Raw genomic sequence first — 7,559 nt, 5'->3', positions numbered from 1 at the left:
AATTTGGCGTTATTATTTCAACCGATAATAATCGCCATGGGAAAAAGATCGAAAATTGATTAACTTGGAAAGTTGTCATGGCGATTACGTGTGGCGTTGTTACACCCTACAATATAGCACCGGTTTACCATGGTTGAAATAATAACATGGGGTCAGCTGTGGCCTGGTGGTTAGAGAGTTGGGCTTGTGATCAGAAGGTCATGACTGAAGGGCCCTTGAGCAAGACACCTTACCCCTGATCGCTCTGCAGTAATGTGACACTGTAAAAAACTACTTGTAAGTCGCTTTGGATAAAAGCGTCTGCCAAATGAATAAATGTAAATGTAAACAGTGCGCAGAGCAGTAAAGGAGGCCATCAACATGGCCGCCATGACGTCACGACGCCCAAGCCCTATTCCAGACTAGTCCAGACTCTCTCTCTCTTCTCTCTTCTCATCTTTCTCTTAGTGCCAAACTCCTTTCCTAATTCTTCTATCCATTATTTCTTTCATCTTTAAACCTGTGTGTTTAGTGCAGATGAGCTTTGTAAGCTATGGATCTCAAAAATGGAGTCAACGTAGCATACCGTTAGCATACAGATCCAAAGCTTTGAAACTTTCATTCCTAAATAAAAAAACGAAAACGGCTTCATCTGTCTTTTTAATGTAAATTGAATGATATTGAGAAATCAATAATGTAGTTTACACACAGAAATATGTTTCATTAACTGCGTTTTTTTGCCCAGGGACATCCACAACTGCAGTATAACTAGAGACTACAAACAGTTTACCCCCACCCTAACAAACACCAGATATTATTATGTATGGCAATCTAAGAGCCATGGTATTACCACCTGAAACCGTTACTGTACTACGGTGTCACCACAGGAGTGTTTTGGCTCAAACAGCAGAAGAACTGTTTTGTTATGCTATGTCTCTGGGAAGATAAATGACTTAACCGGTTTACAGGTTTGGATCTTTACCAGAGAGTGTAATAAAGTTTCAGGTCATGTGTGATGGGTCATTGTGTGTTATGTTGCATATCTCTCTCTCTCTCTCTCTCTCTCTTTCTCTCTCCGTTCTGCTCATGCTGAGAATGTTGCATGCATGTGTGTTTTGTGTGTCCATGAGATCAACATTTCCACCAGCAGATGCCTCTACCAGGGGTGTGATGTTATCAAAATAAAGTCTCTGAAGGGCTGGCAGCTGACCAGTGAAATGTGTGTCTGTTAGTTTCATTACAGGCTGGCCTTCTGTATTTCCAGGGCCACATCAGACCATGTTACTGTGGCACACATGTTTTTATGCACAAACACAGTTAGCGGGCGATAACACAGAATGAGAGGTGCGCACCTTTTCTCTTTTGGTTGAATCTTTGAAAAGAGCGACGCACAGCGTTTTTTTATGGTGCTAGGTAACCACCGAAACAGTTGTCAGTCAAGGATTTTAGGGCGGGCACTCTAGTTGCTGTTAACTGTCATATTATCAGAAAAGGTACGAGCAGAGGGCGCTGGCTTTGACCTTGCTCAGTTAACCCGCGTCAGCCAACACAAGTTTCTCCTCCATCTTTGCAGTCTACGGATGTTAAAAGGAACCTTGGGAACAGAAATATGTAAGACTTAATAAATGTGAAATAAAAAAAGAGTGTACCTGTCACAGTATTCATCAACTTTGTAAAAATATTCCTTTATTTAAAATATAGCAAAATTATGTAAAACGGTTGCAACCTAAACATGTTCTCTTTCGCTACAGCGAAGCACACAGGATTTCCATATATAACAGTAAAATATGAGACGTCAAACATAAGATCAGATATATAAACACACAGGGACAGTAGGTGGCGGTATGTCCTCCTGACACAAGCCAGCCTGCCTGCCATAAAAGAAGAACGCGTTCAGTATCAGTAAGCTTCTGTTTAAGGTAAACTTGCATTGAATCATCGCTTTAAACCACCACCTTTAAGACATTTAAGACTATTTAAGACATCAGCATTCACCATAATCGTATACTTTATACATTATGAGAATATACTGATAAATGCAATAATAAGATGCTTGTTGTTTGGTTATTTATTCTGTATTAGAGCACACATGAATACAAGCCCCTGTCAGCTAATGACCGAGAGAGAGACAACAATAGGCTAAAAAGTCAGAGCACTCCACCAAAAACGCGAGGCGCAGAAGGCGGCAAAAACGCGAGGCGCGCACAAGTGGCGAGCAAAGCGCACCCTGCCAACTGAAAACCAATCAAAAGAGGCGTGTCTAACAATAAAAGACGAGTTCTGTCAGATCTTGCCCTAATGCCGGGTTCACACCAAACACGAACAATCGCGTTCCACACTCTTTATTACTCGCGGGAAAATTTACTACTGATGTAGTTGAACTTAATACTGTGTAATATATTCAACAGTGGAAATACATCAAAATTATAAGTATAACTTGTATGTATACAATAATGGAATTTACTTCATAATTCATAGTATAACTATAAATGCATGCTTTAATTATCCTTCTCACATTTGTAATACGTTGGTCAGTTAATAAGAAGACTTTATATCGTTTTATATTATTTATTTGAATGAATTAAAAGAGCTGTTTCATGTCCATCCTTAAATCACAAAGGATATAGAAAGTAATTAGTAATAAGTAATTCAATCATTTTTGGAGAGAGTAATTTGTGCAGAAATCTAATAACACTATTGAATATGTAATTAGTTACTACATATTACTTTTCAGAGTCACTTACCCAACACTGGTTACATGTTTACTATTATATAGTTGTGCCACTTTCTTTGGGCAAATTTTGAACGAAGATAGATTCATTTGAGTGATACAAAACAAATAAAGAGTTGAATCAAGATTCTCCAACTCAAGTTCACTAGGTGACTGTTGAGTAGGCTACAAAAATGTTACTTGAGACAACAGGTGCTATAAACCCAGAGGTGGTTGGAAACCAAAAATGCATTGAAACGGGGTTAAACCCGTGGTGTTCTGATGGAGGTTGTTTTGCTGATGTTTATGGTAATATGACCTCACATATTTCCTGATCTCCTAGATCTTGCGCTCAGTCTGGCCATTGGCTTGAGGATGGTATCCAGAGGTGTGGCTAACCAACACAGTGGTTGAACACCTGGTTGAAGAGAGTTTCAGTGGTTTCCATTGCAGTGGGCAGCTGAGGTAAGTGAATTACCTTGCAACCCACTATTATTTTGTAAAGTCGACAGCTACGTGAGGCCAAGGACGTTGTGGGACTGGCAGAGGTAAGAGTACTCCGTGGGGAAGATGACAGGGAACTTGATGTCCTGGGCCATACCGGACCACCAGTAATGCTTGGACAGAAGCGAGAGGGATTGATGGCTGCCTGGGTGACCCGATCCTGGAACAGAGTGATCTGAGTCCATGAGGGCAATGTGCAGATCAGCTGGTACATACAATTTCCCCTCAGGACCTCATGGCATAGCTGGATTGAGACAGAGGGCCTAAAGGATCTGATCATCAATGGCCCACTGTATGGATACAATTACCATGGCTGAGTATGGGCTCAGGAATAACCGAGTTTCCATCAAAAGTTGTGAATTTAGCTTATGCGCAAAATTGGAATATCTTAAACAACATTTGCGAATAAGCACCGTTTCCATTCAACTAGTCAACCGTCACTTCCTAATAAACTGCCACTAAATATCAGTAAGAAAAGTAAGAGAAGCCACTGAATATAATCATTTTCATGTATAGTAATACTAGCGCAAGCAGATGATTACGAAACACAATCAATGCAGTTCTTTTGCTGCTGTTTGGGAAACATAGTCGTGATAGTTCTAAAAGGCAAATACAGCAATACTTGAAGACTTTGCTCAGGCATTTAAAAATGACCATCACAACATTTCAGATGCTGTTTAACAAGATCAGTAGTACTCGGTTAGTCAAGTTACGCTGTCTCAAAGTGCAATTACATGCAGAGAAATGTAGTCGGCAAATGCGTTTCCATCCCCCATTGTTCCCTTTTTTACCTGTGTTACCAACCTGTGTGACCTTCCTGTGTTCCCTACCTGACCTCCTATGTTATATTCCAAGTCTTCCAAGTCCCCCTCATGCTGCACTTCCTGACCTGTACCACACCGGATTCCACAGCACACCGTCCACAATCTTATACAACACAAGGACAGTATTATAGAGTGACCTACTCATCAGTCTATATCATATACTCATTACCTATCTGTTTCACTTCTTGTGTTCAATAAACATTGTTGAAGTTCATATCTCTCAGCGTCTTACTTGTGCTGTTACAGCATGGAGGATTCCCCTGCTACTGGGAATCCACTACTACAGTAGTGGATGCGTCAACTTTTACCACATAATTCACTTTATATCAGGATGTCGTCAATATAGATGATCACAAACATGTTGAGAAAGTCTCGAAAGATCTCTTTATTAAGTTCTGAAAGATAGCAGGAGCATTGACCAGTCTGAAAGACTATGTACACATTACTATGTACTCGTAGTGAGCTGAAGGGTTAATAAAGGCTGTTGTATCTCCCTTGTGTATTCTGATGGGATTGTATGCGCTTCGAAAATCAAGTTTGAAGAAAATCCTACATTGTAAAACTTTGCTGTAATTTCGCAGCAGGTTTGCCAGTAACTTACTGTAGATTTAATGGACAACGCATAAAGTACCTAGTTTATATATTTTTCTTTCATAAAACAAGACTAAATATATTGGGTCACTGTTCTTATCTAAATGTATCTCAATTTAAGAAGTTTTGAATATTTTTAAAGAAAACAAGAGGAAAATGCTTAGGAAGAATGTCATATTTTGCAGTGTTGCTGTGCTAATGCTTATCTCTTCTTGCTCATTTTGAATCTCAAAAGTAAAAGGGTTTTAATTTTGATTAAAGAAATTGAAAACAGTAGTAATTGCAAAGTATATTAAGTAGTAATTAAATTAATTAAATTAAAACTGGCAAACCTGCTGCAAAATCTACAGCAACGTTTTACAGTGTAGCTCCATGGAGTTGTTCTAAGGCAGCTTGGAACAGAGGAAGGGGATACCAGAACTTGACTGTGTGAGTGTTGAGCGAACGGAAGTCTAATGCCCAGGTCAGAAGCTTTTCACTGGCAACTAATCTCCAAAGGTGCTCGCAAACACACCACCGGCAAGAGTTTTTAGTGCAGTATAGAGTATTGTTAGCCCTTTCTGGTCCTCTCTGAAACCAAGGCCATTATGTCGAGCGTGCAGCATCTCACCATCCCTAGTGTGTGGTGCAGTGTACCTGTTGGGCTGTCTTCTACATAAATGCTATTGCTTCCGTCAAACCATTTACCAGACAGTTTGTCAAGCTTTGCCTACTCCTTCTTGAATCTTTAACGGAAAGGAGGTGAATTGGTGCACAGAAGTGTCTGTAAAGCAAAAATGTCTAATCACTTCCTTTATCCATTCACACTAGTAACCTGGAGGTCATGGGGATTTGAGTCAAAGTTCTGATCCTGTTAATTGTTAAAGCATATCTGCCATTGCTGATAATAAATGACTCAGCTTCAGAAGATATCAGACTTTAACTCAGAAAAAGAGAGAAATATTCAAATGAAGACCACAAGGGTTAACAAGGGTCAAGGGAAGAGTCGTGCTTGTCGTGGTCACTCATTACGTTTTCTTTTGGAGAAGAGAACATCACGCACAACACAACAGAGAAACACACATAACATGTTCAACTCGTTTACCTCGTGATGGTCTGAGGTCAGCGATGGACCTTTCTCACATATCCCGCACGTAAGCAAGAGCGGCCGTCACACTTTTACACTGACTGCACTTTTACAAAGGTATAAATTCTGAAATAAAGTGATTTGCATTGTAGATAATCAATGTGTATAGTTGCAAAAACTTATCAAAAACCCCACATATTTTTGAGGGCATAGTACAAGCACGGGGAATGGGATGCAGCAGAAAGGAATAACATTTTCAGTAAGACATGGAGCTGCTGAATATACTGAAATTTGGCCTTCATGATGTAGTTTTGGGGCTGAAATGCTGAAAGGGGCTTGATATGCAATGTTCAGACTGCTTAAAGAGTTTTGTTTAGGTCTAGGCGCAACAGATCAACTTAATATTCTTGTTTCACACCAGAACAAGGCATAAAGTGATTTTATACCAGATCTTAGGTCGACGGCCAAAAGTCTGGCTTGGCAATATTAGAGAGTGATTGTGGGAGGGCAGGTCTGGGGTCAGTGAATAGCCTAGAACAGTGGTTCCCAAACCTTTTGCCACGGCACCCCAACCCTGATTGAACTAAATGTACATGCGTACATACAGTACATATATAAAATCTAATCCAGAATGCAAATTAAGTATAAACAGCTGCATGGATTTATTAGAAATGCATTACTTAACTCTTTCAATAATAATAAACAACTTGCATTATATTTCTCTTTAGGTTCTTATTTGCTTTATTCAAACGTGACCTTCCAACCTAAAAAGGAAACTAAAATACCTGTGCATGTAACAGTGTTACGGGTATTCTTAATGTGCCTGCTTTTGGTGGCACAGCCTCTTGATACGGGCGTAGATTGAGGAGTTTTTTCAGGGATGAGAACACTAGCTCACACAAGTAGGAGGTTGAAAACGGCAACAGCACACCTTCAGCGACTTGGCGTTTTCATATTCGCCAGAGTTCGGTTTGTTTAGGTGATGTGAACACTGTCTTCCGGACTGTACCTGAGTCCGCTTAAAAAGGGAGGTTGTGTGTGTGTCTAAGTCACTTTTCTGACGATCGTGACTGGCGCGCTCCAAGCAGAGAGCTGTATATCTCCTTTCTGATCGCCTTCAGCGTTCTTAAAAGCATTTACAGTACATTCATAGACGAAAGTGACGTTATGTACTGAAGCTTTGGAAACAAAACAATGGATCAAAAACATAAATGTTTCAAAAGTGAAGCGTGCAATGTAATCCCTTTTGCCGCCTTCTCCTTCGTCGGTGATACTAGCGACAGGGTGACTGGCGATTCGGACCCCCAAAAAATTATTGAATTCAGTAGCAATGGAACTAACTGAAACCAGCCTGAGATCGTGTCCCACATGAGCGCGCATCACTACAGTGATTAAAGATTAGTAAATGATACTGGAGAAAACCTGACATCCGTTGGCACCCCAGCCAGTTGTCACGGCACCAATTTTGGGAACCACTGGCCTAGAAGACAGATGCTTGATTGGGACAGCTCTGGGGTCAGTGACAGGACGTCTCTTCCAGTCAGGACAACTCTATGGTCAGTGAATTCTGTCAATGAGATGTTGGCTGTATACTGAGTTATGTAATGTAGCACGTTGTAGACTCTCGTCTGAGGACAGACATCACTGTCACATCGTGTCCTTGTTGTGTATGTTTGTGTGTGTGTGTGTGTGTGTGTGTGTGTGTGTGTGTGTGTGTTTTGAGTACAATTTAGGATATGGTGGAATCTGGATTTTCTGTGATGTAACTGGATTTGCTAACCACGGCATTCATAAACAGGACTTGGAGGCCAATAAAAGTAGCCAGTCAGGTTCCTTTATCTTTCTGTGAGACTGATATAGAGAAACAGGCTTTGGTGGCATTTAT

Source organism: Barbatula barbatula (genome assembly GCF_947034865.1).
Source record: "Barbatula barbatula genome assembly, chromosome: 10".
NCBI lineage: Eukaryota > Metazoa > Chordata > Actinopteri > Cypriniformes > Nemacheilidae > Barbatula > Barbatula barbatula.
Note: the sequence above shows the minus strand (reverse complement) of the source record.